The following is a 12,231-nucleotide window of genomic DNA, read 5'->3' on the forward strand; positions in this document are numbered from 1 at the left end:
CTTTTTATGTTGTATGGGCTAAGATGTAAGGTGCCTCTAAAGCTATTCAGCAGTGGAATAAAGAGATGCTTGGTGATATTTTTAGCAATATGAAGAAGGCTGAGGAAGTAGTGTCGTTAGCTGAAATTTGCTTACATGTTGACAATTCAAATGAGGCTTATATTGAGTTGCAACGAGTTCAGGCCGAATTGAAGAATGTATTGGTTGCGAAAGAGCAATTTTGGCGTCAAAAAGCCAGAGTTAAATGGCTTCAGCATGGTGATCATAATTCAAGGTATTTTCATTCGGTGGTTAAACAACGGAGGTTTCAAGCAGCGATTCACCGGATTAAAAGATTTGAATGGACTGTTCATTTTTACAGTGAGTAATTTTCGGCTGATCAATTTACAGAATTTCAGTTATTGCATGTTATTCCCAATTTGAGCTTCGAGATTGACAATAATTTTTTAGAAGCAATCCCTTCTTTGGATAAAGTTAAGAGGGTGATTTTTTATATGGATGGTGATAGTGCGGTAAGACCGAATGGATTTACAGGCAAGTTATTCACTTTTGCCTGGGAGGTGATAGCTCAAAATGTTTATAAGGCAATTATAAGTTTTTTCTGTGGGGTAAACCTTCCACTGTTTGTGACATCTACATCTATTGTACTTCTTTCTAAGGTCATGAATCCTCAAGATTTTACTTAATTTTGGCCCATCAGTGTTTGTAATTTTTTGAATAAAGTTAATTTTCAAATTTTGGTAGGGCGGTTGTGTTCTACGTTACCGCATATCATTTCTCTGCAACAGAGTGGTTTTGTGAAGGGTTGAAATATTTTCGACAATTAGCTCCTTGCTCAGAAGTTAATGTCTAATATTGGTAGCAAATGTAGAGGCGGGAATGGGGTGCTTAAGGTTGACATGGTCAAGGCATATGATAGGGTGTCTTAGCTTTTTGTAGTAAATGTTTTGTGTCAATTTGGATTTGAAGAAATATTTATTGATATGCTTTGGAGGCTCTTATCAAATGTTTGGTTTTCGATATTAATTAATGGATATATGGATTTTTTAAGTCCTCCAGGGGTCTTCATCAAAGGGATCCTCTTTCATTGGCAATATTTATTATTGGTGTAGAGGTCCTTTGTAGAGGGTTGAATTTTTTAGCCTCTCGATCAAATTTTTTGGGGGTAAAAAGTTCCTAAAATCCGTCCTCCTATTACTCATTTGGCTTTCGCAGATGATGTCATAATTTTTGCTAATGGGTCTTCATCTTCTTTGAAGAAAATTATGAAAGTGTTAGAATTGTATTAAAATGATTCGAATTAGTTAGTGAATACTAGCAAACGTGATTATTTAATTCATCCTCGGGTGTCGGTTGTATGGCAAGGTGTAATTGAGGGAGTGACTAAGTTATCAAGGAAAAGTTTTCTAGTTCGATAAAAGAAATATATATATGTACACACACATATACACACACCGCACACACACATATATATACACCAGTTTTTTGGACAGTTTTATTGAAGGTTCGTGGTTGGGTTCCTATCCGGATGCTGCTTGTTTTACATCAACTTTTCTATTTAAAAAAAGAATTTATCTTTTATCTTTCGTATTTGTTTATTAGAGATATCATTTATTATAATGTGTACTTCTATCTATATAAATGCTCTTAGAAGGCAAAATTGGCCTTAAGACAATGTATTTGTGGGGCTTTCCGGTGAAAAGCTGAGAGTAGAGAAAACAAATGGGTAGAGAACTTTTCAAATAACTTTTAATACCAAAAAGAAAAAGAAAACCATATTAAAACAATATATGAATCCAAAAATACTAACACAACTGCATTTTTCTAATAATAACTTGCAGTTGGTAAAGATTCTTATCTCTAAAACCGGGGGAATAAATTTTCTTTTTCAGTCAAAACAAAACTCTGACTGGGTCGATTCTGCTCGGCTCGTGACATTGATCTAAACTGTCAATTTTGCCAGTAAGTCTTCCTTTGTGTACTTCTATTTCCATATTTTGACTGTGATATGCGTTTGGTCAGAGCCAGTGGCAAGTAAAAGAATTACAAAATCTGGGCCACAAATGAATCGAGGGCTTTTGTTATGAGGATCAATTCCCCACCCAAACAAGTGAAGGAAATAAAAGGGGACAAAACAGATATCTTTTTGATAAAATATGCTATAACATTGAAGACTTCTGTTTCTTACATATTAATGAGTTTTTTTCATCATCATAGGGACTACTAGGCGATAAACATGCAAAATTAGCTGTAGAATTAGTTTCTTGGAGCATTATTTTGGAGGAAGGCATATTTTTGAAGTTGGAAAAACTCGCGTGCTTATATTGGCTCAAAGATATCCAATATTGTATTGTCTCTTGACAAAACTTGACTTTTGATTCGCATGTTGGTATTTTGAATATGTGACGTGACAAAATTCATGAGTTTTGATCCCTACAAATCTTTGGTCTAGAATTTTTTAACAGGTTAAATATGTCAACTTGCTTATTGAGAAATTGACTATATACTTCCTCGATCTGACAATTAGGTGTGAAAAGAGTATGAGGAAGGAAGGGAGGGTAAAAAAATAAAAATAAAATAAAAAAGACTATATGCTTTCTTTTGTCCACGTCACTTTGCACTTTTCAATTATATATGGATTCTAGTTTTAGTCCCTAAGTTTTTAAGTAGGACACTTTAGCCGTTAAAACATAAAATCTAGCTCACTTAAAATTTATTATATTTTAATCCGTAAAGTATCAAATCTTTTATAGTTTAGTCCCTAAAGTTGATAGATTTTGTATTTAAGTGGGATAAATCTTATATTTTTGAGACTAAAATGGACCAGATTTTATTTAAGTAGGACAAATTTATATTTTACAGACTAAAATACTTCACCTAGACATTTAAGGACCAAAGTGAGAACTGAGTATTGTTGAAAGGTATAGAGTAGAACCAACCTACCAAAGCTAATAATAAAGAGAGATACGTACACATAACACATCTATCGGCTACGCAAGTAAGTAGTCAACTCACTATAACTCGGAGGAATTCATTGTTATTACCTTTGTCCAACAATTAATTACCGTACGCCAACGGAGAAAGCCGCTCCTACCCGTCAGTATCATGCTGCCAGTCAGTCTCCCACTCTCACCCATTAGAAAGACGCAACACTAAAGTGTAAAGATGGGTAATGGAATGAGACTTATGATCAAAATACTTTTATTTGTTCGTACGAAAAACAGTCCTATGGAAGTCAAAAATAATAGGGATAATTTGAAAAATCTCCCCTTATATTTCTAATAATTTCACTGGGTTCTCTTAAAACTTCAGAAATTAATTTGAGAATTAAAACTTCAGAAATTATACCTACTTTCCCTGATTTGACACACCTCAAAATGACATTGACTTGATCAAAAGTTTAAGTGAATAACCTAACATGTCCTGATTTAATAAATTTTAATTTACTTTCCTGTAAAATAATTGAGCACAATTATAAAGAAAACATATCAAAATTTTTCAAAACCCTTATATTTTTTTTGTTTGATAAGCAACTACAATAAAATTTTGGTTTAATTTCAAAATCCCTCATGTAATGGTACTTCAATAGTAAATTGACCCTGTGGTTTTGGGCTTTGTCTTTTTTGAGTTATTGTTGATTTTGATACAAGAGAAAAAAAAAATCAGCCAAAAAATTGAGTCACACATTCAAAGTTGTTAATTGGTCATGGTAGAGGTTATGAGGATACTGATAGTTCTGCAATTTTGGTAGCGAAATATAAAAGAAAGCAATTAAAGGGAAAAGAAAAAATAAATATAGTATCTATTCTTTGCATGAGTATACAAAACAAGGCAATTTCATTAATATGCCAAGACTAGTATCATCACTATAAATGGGAAAAAATAAATGTAATTTTTAAAACTTCAAGAATGTTAAGCAAAATTGTCAAAAACCTCATAGAAGATTTCTAAAATTATTCCAAAACAGTAAGTACAATGCCAATAACTATGCAGAAGTTGGAAACTTGAGGCTCAGATAGTACAACGTTAATAACTACACAAGCATTGAAAGCTCGATGCTCAAAATATTACAAGTTGTGTTTCCCATATAGAGAAGTTGAACTCCAATTTTAACATATTAAAAAAAAAAAAACAAGAAGAAGAACATAATTGACATGTTTCAATTTAAACAAAAAAGTATTTCTCTTCAAATCAGTGCATAACATATCAGTCATATTAAGAAACTGCTGCATATATTTCCGGACAGATGAATAGGACAAAAAGAAGGATAATCTGTAGTGATTTTTTATGAGTACAGGATAATCAATAGAGACGAACACGATTGTGACCGGAAAAAAAATTACTAAATTTGGCTTTTAGTTCTTCTATTGATCCCAACAACCAAACTGCCATAGGTTTTTAAACTTTTTTTTTTTGTTAGAACCTTTTAAGCGTGATACACGAAGCAAGCATGACAATGATACACCATGTCACTGTTCTAAGATGAGCATATAAAATAGAGATAATTTCAGAAACTTCCTCTGAGATTTCTAACAATTTCACTGAGCTCCTCTAAAGTTTAAAAAGTTACACTTATCTCTTTAATTTGATAGTTTTAGTAACAAAATCTTAAAATAATATTGACTTGGTCAAATTTTTAAACAAATATCCAAAAATGTCCTTGTGTAGTGAGTTTTAATTTACTTCTCTATACAATTATAAGATTAACTAGTGTAATTATAAGAAAAAGTTACCAAAATTTTCATGTATATACCTACTATTTGATAAACAACTATAATAATAATTTTATCGTTATGATAGGATACTTGAGATGGTATTGTATTATGAATTTAGATTTATAAGATATAAAAGAAAATGTCAAAATAATGGATTTAAAATTGAATTTTTCGAGTAGTGGGATTATTATAATTTAATATTAGTTTTTGGCCATTTCTTTTTGATTTATTATTAATTTTAATACCAGCAAATAGAAAAAAAAGATTAGCAAAAAACATTGGATTATGTATAAAGTTAACTCATCAAAAAAATCACTAGTTCGACATTTTGTTACAATAGAAACTAGAGGTAATAGTAATAATTCTACAGTTTTATTGGAAAAAATTAAAATAAAAAGGAATAAGAAGGAAAAATAATGAAAAAATAATTTTAAAACTCATTCTAAGTATAAGCATACCAAACAAGCGAATTTCATTAAAATATTTAAGGGTAGTATTGCCGTTTTAAATGACAAGGGAGGTATGTGTAATTTTAAAAACCTCTCGAGAGCTAATTGAAATTGTTTAAGGTTTCTGAAATTATCCCTATAAAATATTGAGTATCTTTTTTTTGGCTTTTAATATTTTATCAAAGCTGATATCTTAAGAGTTTAAACTTAGAATCCAAAAGGTTGATCTAAAGTGATTCCCTACTTGAGCTTATTTCGGCTTTAAAAATTCCAAAAATTAATAGAGAAAGCATTTGAGAAATCACATAATAAATATACAAAAATTAGAAACAAAAACAAATCCAAGAAGCAGTTTAGAATAGATACATCAATGATAACAAAGAAAGTTGAATTTAGTACGTTAGTTGTAAAAAAAATTTGCCGACAGCATTAGCATGAACTGTGACATAATACAATTAATTTTTTTCTAGCACAATCCTGTTTCCTTGTTCAAGCATACTTTCGTTGGTATTTCGGTTGCAGTACATAATATTTTATAAAGTAAGTAAAATTTTTTGATAAACTTATTTTCTATGTGTTTTTCTAAGTCAAGGATGTGGTTCAAACTGATCGTATCCCTCTATTTCTTTTCCTTGTATTGCTCCTAAACTGACCATGAATAACATATAGAGCTATTCTTTAACCAAATTCAATTCTTACTAAAAAATATATATATAAACAGACGTGGAAGCTTTTCTTTTTTTTTTTCCATGGGACTTCACTCAAAAAAAAAAAAAAAAAAAGTGTTTGATGCGGCAGCAGAAGTGTGAGAAGCGAAGGAGTTACACGAATACCTTCCATGGAAGTAACCCAGGGGCGGTGCATGATCAATTGCCCTAATAAACAAGATTTAATGGTAACTCTTACTCAAGGACGTACACAAAGAACATTGAGAGCCAAACAATTCAAGAGTTCTATGAAGAATCTTGTTGCAGGAATATGTAATTGATCCAATGATCCTTTGATCCTTTCACGGAATTTATATAGCCTGAACAGCACCGCGAACTAGACCATGTAACCAAACTGCTTCAGACGACCAATTCCTGGCACCAGTTCACAGCCCACAACGTCATCATTTACCATCCTGCCTTTCCTGGTTCATCTAAAGTTGCTCCCACTCGGCGGAAGCAAGCCTATATGCAACCCAACTTGACTTGCTTCTCTTCAGGTATATTCATATAATTGAAAAATCACCCTCTCTAGTCTTGGGGTGCACCATTAGGGAAGATGAATTGGCGTTGAGTTTATTCATACAGCTGAGAATTCAAAAATCCCTCATCTATATCAAATAATACTGGTGAGAATTCATTTAGGGTTCTTAACTAGAGTAGTTTCTATAGGTTTTTATTAGTATATTTTTATTTTTATTAGAATTGTTATTGTTATTATTAATTGTAATTGTGTTCAGGAGAAATGGAATAAAGTAGGGGTGAGCAAATTTGGTTCATACCAAATTCATAACCGAATTCAAATTTAATTCGGTAATTTGAAATCGGGTATTTGGTAATTTGGTACAAATTCGGTACATACCGAATTCACCGAATTCTAATATGATATAAAATAGGTAATGAAATTATGAATTTGGTAATAACCGATTTTGCATTCAAATTCGGTAATTGAAATAGGGTACCGCATTACTGCATTCGAATACCAAATTGGTATATAAAATTATATAATATATAGATAAATGCTATTTAGTATTAGTATATACTACTAATATATTATTATATTATATAGGTAAATGCTATTAATAATAATTAGTGTGAGGACCCGCATTTTTTTTATTTTATTTTATCGAATATTAGTAGTTTGTTTAAATATTTATTTACTCAGTTTTCTCCAAATTATTTATTTCGATCATTTAAAATCCATTTATATGGAACGACGCCTCTTTTATATTTTTAAAAGCGTTTTGTTGGAAAAATTCACTCTTCGAAAACTCGTTTAGTTCGGAACAACGAGTGCACGTTTTTCGAGACTATATTTGAATCGAGAGTGTATTAATATTGGAGAATTAAGAACGATCAATAATAGATTAAGAAAGGTTAATTGAGGAATTAATACTCAATTCACGTGAGGACTCGTAAAATTATTATTTTTAAACCCCTAATTTTGGCTCAATTAATTATCTATTTGGATTTTTGCCCGAATATTATTTTCTATCCTTATTAGACCTAAATATATGGTTTTATAGCTTCGTTATATTTTTAAAGTGTCTCGTTTCAAAAATTATTTTCTTAGAAGCTTGTTTAGTGAAAAAGTGAAAGCGTGTCTGAAAACTTTAGCCAATTAGGAGTACAATAAGCTCAAAAATTTAAGACATATACAATGGTCCTAAAATAGGTAATTTTAGGTTTAAATATTGAAGTGATAGTTAGTGGTAAGATCGTTATAAGAATTTCTCAAAGGTTTCAATTTTTATTGCGCCTAAATTAGAAATACGTGTTTCACGTGCGCGCTTAATTGAGGGACTTTGGACAATTATTTTGGGACAATTAAGAATGAATAATATTTATATAAATGTAAGTGTCCTAGAGGTTTAGTGCACTAGTGCAACAAACGTGAGAGAAATCGAACACAAAACGCGCGCGTAGGGCACTAGTTGCAATTAAAATTTTACGTACTTAAAATATTAGACGTCAAGCGTCTTTTGTACGCAAAGGCATCCGAATCACATTTCATTTCTGCTACTGCAATGGACGGATAGCACAGCCGCAGCTCTTCACCATTTCCTTCTACAAATCTCACAAAAATCACAACCAAACCTCCATAGATTCAACCAAAACTTCACATACACTTAGCTCTACACTTGGACAACACATTAAGCTGAAAAGGGGAGGAGCTTTCACGGTTTCTTCAGGCTTCAAAAGGACCGAATCTCTGTCTTAAACATCAACTAAGAGTAAGTCTTAATCTAGCCTTCTAACTTTGATTTTTTGGAAGTCTAGTATATCTTTTAGCTCTTGATCTCTTATGGATTGTTGTGGATGTTGGAAAATTGTTAAATGTGGGCTCTATGAACTCCCACTTTGGGTTGATGGCTGTGATGATGTTTGATGATGGTTTTATTGCTGAATTAGAGCTTAAGGAAGTAGATTAAAGGTGCATTGTTGCCAGAAACGTTATTGAACTCTTGAAGCAAAAAGTTCCCATTTTACCCCTGCTCTGTTCGGTCACTTTAATGCAGAAATTTGAGGATTTAATGGCTTGATTGTGTTGTTTATATGTTGTAGTAGTTGTGTAAAAATTTTCATTGAAAAATACTGAGTTTTGGTGGGTCAAACGAATTTATTTCAAAAACTAGTAATCTGGAAAACGGTTTCGTCGTAACCCAGACCAGTGTTTGTATTTCGTCCATAACTCCGGACTCCGACGTCGAAATCAAGTGCCGTTAGTGGCATTTGAAACTAGACATTCCCATGTTTCCAACGGTGTATAATGCACATTCTGGTTTCATGTGTGTGAGCCACACCATTCATCTGAAGTCGGCTGTCCTGTTTCTCCGTTCTGCCGAAATGATTTGATGATGCTGCAACTTTAGGCTTAATTTCGAGCTAGTTGCATGCTGAAAATGGAAACGATTTCTTCTGTGAAATTTTATCCCTGTGAATGTATTTCCTAACACTATCAACCATTCCCAATTCTGAAATAAATTGAGGGAGTTATGATCAAAATACGGCGACTGCCTCGTTTTTGAAACCTTAGATTTGGACAGATTGCCTTAAGGATTTTTCCAAACTTTGGTTGATTGATTAACCACCTTTCCGAAGGTATTTTTCCACGAAATTTGATAGAGAGATACCCTTCATATAGCAGTATTATACTGCAAAATTTGGTATCAATCCAAGTCCGTTTCGACACTTAACTAAAGGTCCAAAATCGGAACCAAATCTGGAAATTTGTTAACAGTCTTTAAATCTATCCAACTTTGAGCTACCATATCCTGGGGCTCGAAACTCCGATTCTCGATCCGCTTGTTCTGCCCTAAACCTTACTTGCACCTCTAATTGAGCTACAAATTTCAAGGGCTGGTTTGTAACGAGTGAATTCTTCTGAATTTTCAAAGTTAGCGAAAAACTAACCCCGGCTCAATCCTGGGTGATTTGGAACAGTAACTTTAAGCTCATTTTTGAACACCTTCCACTTAGATTCATGGAAAAGTGTCTTCTAAGAACTTTTAGTACTTTGGAAGAGGTTTCCAACGGTACCAATTTTTCCAATTTTTGACATGTGAAATCTGAGATACGATTTTTTCAAAATATCGTATCAAAACTGAAATTTTCTGAATTTCAAGGAAATGGAGTTTTTCAAGTATTCCTTATTCTTTCGATAATACTTGAACGTTTATGCTTGATTTCCAAGATAACAAAACTCGATTTTTCTTGTACATTAAGAAACTCCACTTGAACCTCGATTTACTAGTAATTGAGGTTCATTTTCATGAAATTTCCCCAGATTGTACTAGTGCACAATCTTCCTTGATAATTGGGATGTGTGAATGATAATTCACTATTAAATGCTCAGGCGCTCAAGAGGACCTTCCAGAGGATCTCACGGGAGACGCCTAAACCATCATTTGAACTCGCTACTTGAATCACTGTGAGTGTCAAGTGCATGAACTTGTTGTTAAGTGGTTATCTGTTTCTTATCCGTTATGTAAATTTGAAATTTTGAGACGAGGGTGTACTTTATCGCACTCGTTCTCTTTCAAATGAAATTATATTCGAATTTTGCTATGTGAATTTGTATCCGACTTATACATGGTAATGTGGATGTGATTTGTACTTGTGATTCGTATATGTGATCCGTATTTGTGATTCCTATTTGGAATCGTCGATTTGAGCGTTGCTCATCGACTTATATTCGTATTCGTATTCATATTCGGGGGACACCCAAAACTCGTTGGCTAACTTTGCGAATCGAGCCAGCATGGGCTTGGTCGATAAGCTTAGCAAACCATGAGATATTCGTAGAGCATGATCTATTGGAGAGATCTTGCTCGGCATTACTCGTGCAGTATTGCCATGATATACTCGAGTATTATCAAAAACTTTGATGAGCGGGCCCGGTAAGGGGGTGTAACGGTGACGGGATTCGAAGAAAAGTGGTGTATCTACGGATTTGATACTTATGTGGTTGACGGAGTGTCAACGTGAGATGTGATCAAGATTTCGACTCGACTACGTGAAATTTAGCTCCTGAGAGCTACAGTATCCTTGAATTGTTTCTGTTTATTTTTCCTATTCGAAATGTGAATTATTCGAATTTGATAGCCTTACCTACAATGTAATTGTTGTTGCTACTTGGATTATGTGTTTGCATGTGTGTTTTCTTGGCCTCACTGAGTATTGGCTCATCCTATTAGTTTGTTTTCCTTAACAGGTTGGATTGGAAGATTTTGGTAAAGCCGACTAGATTATACTTTTGATTGGAATCGGGGCTGTAAATGTGTAGTCGACTTTTAATGGTTGCATTTTGGAACTTGATGTATCTTTTGTGAACATGATGTAAGATTTAAATATTTAGTTAAGGAAGCGACTTTTCTTTATTTTGACTCATAGTATTTGGTATGTATCGTTAAGTTCGATTTGATTTGTCTTGAGTCCTGGCGAGAGCTGGGCAGGCGTCCCGCGGATACCCTTGGGTTCGCCCTTGGGAGAAGTGGGGGGCGTTACAATTAGTATATGGTATTATCATCATATCATGTACTTATAATAATAATAATATATAATAATGTACAATATATTATTTTAGTATTTGTTAATTGTTATATGACTATAATAATACAAATATATAGTAATACATAACAATATAAGATAACTACTTATTATTTTATACATAAGTAACATGACTAGAATTAGATAATAATTAATACATATATGTATAATACTAAATATTAAACAATAAACATAATTAGCAATTACAATTTAGATATCGGTAATTTGATACATCATTGATCATTCATGTTTGAATTATTGAATATTTGAATGCGTAATATGTAACTTGCAAGTATTAGTGTGTTCTAAATTTATATTACATATTTAACATAAAAATTCATATTATCTATTCACTAATCTTAAGGCTTTAAGTATAGACAAGACAACTAAGCAGTGTAAATGAATGCATGTGAATTGCAAATCAATGTATTAGTGTATTGACTTTCACAATAACATATGTAAGTAAACAAGTTTTATTTTGATTTGAAATAAATTATAAGTTTGTAACTAATATAACTTATCAGTAATCATTGTAATTTGTAAGTTTGTAACTAATATTACTTATTATTAATCATTGTAAATTATAAATTCATAAATTATCACTAATCATTGTACAATCTAAGGTTTATTCTAGTTTAAATTAATCACTTTTTATGTGTTCCTTAAATCATAGACTAAGGATTCTAGGTATAAGTGATCAAATAAATGCCAATTAAATTAAACCACAAAATGATTAGAATATAAGTAATGTGTTAAATTATGAATAAATTTGGGGATCAAATAAGTAATAATTTTTAAAAAATCAGTTTTTTTAATAGATGAATTCGGTCTAACCGAATTCATTACCGTTTTTGAATTTGAAATCGATTGCGAAATGAATTCGGTTATGACCAATTCAAAATTGAAAACGGTTTAGATTTCTATAGATCGAATAACCGAATTCATTGCACCGAACTACCACTTTTGCACCGAATGCACACCCCTAAAATAAAGAAGAAATCAAGGCCAGTTTTGCAATGAAGATCCGTGAGCAGATCCACAACTATCTATCTAGATCCACAACTGGATCCAACTTTAGGGTCCGTTTGGGGTTGCAACAATTCATTGAAAAGTACTTCTCTAGTGGAGATTTTAATAAAAGTATTTATTAATTACTTAAGTGCTTTTAAATATATTGTTTGGAGACATAGTTTAATAAGTACTTATTGTATTGGATAATATGTAATTTAAAAATTTTTAAAAGTATTTATCTCTTTATTTGGTTCATAATATAAGATAAAATGGTTAAATTTGATATTTTATTTTTTAAAT

The 12,231-nt window shown here is 32.1% G+C and overlaps 1 long non-coding RNA gene across 1 annotated transcript; it reads left to right on the forward strand.

Annotated features, from left to right (window-relative positions):
• Positions 1–7,876: 7,876 nt before the first annotated feature.
• Positions 7,877–10,751, forward strand: LOC140006218 (uncharacterized). The gene is made up of 3 exons (XR_011813854.1): positions 7,877–8,105; positions 9,728–9,802; positions 10,586–10,751. It is a non-coding gene; the product is annotated as an uncharacterized lncRNA (long non-coding RNA).
• The last annotated feature ends 1,480 nt before the right edge of the window (positions 10,752–12,231 follow it).

Source organism: Coffea arabica, chromosome 5e (genome assembly GCF_036785885.1).
Source record: "Coffea arabica cultivar ET-39 chromosome 5e, Coffea Arabica ET-39 HiFi, whole genome shotgun sequence".
Classification (NCBI taxonomy): domain Eukaryota; kingdom Viridiplantae; phylum Streptophyta; class Magnoliopsida; order Gentianales; family Rubiaceae; genus Coffea; species Coffea arabica.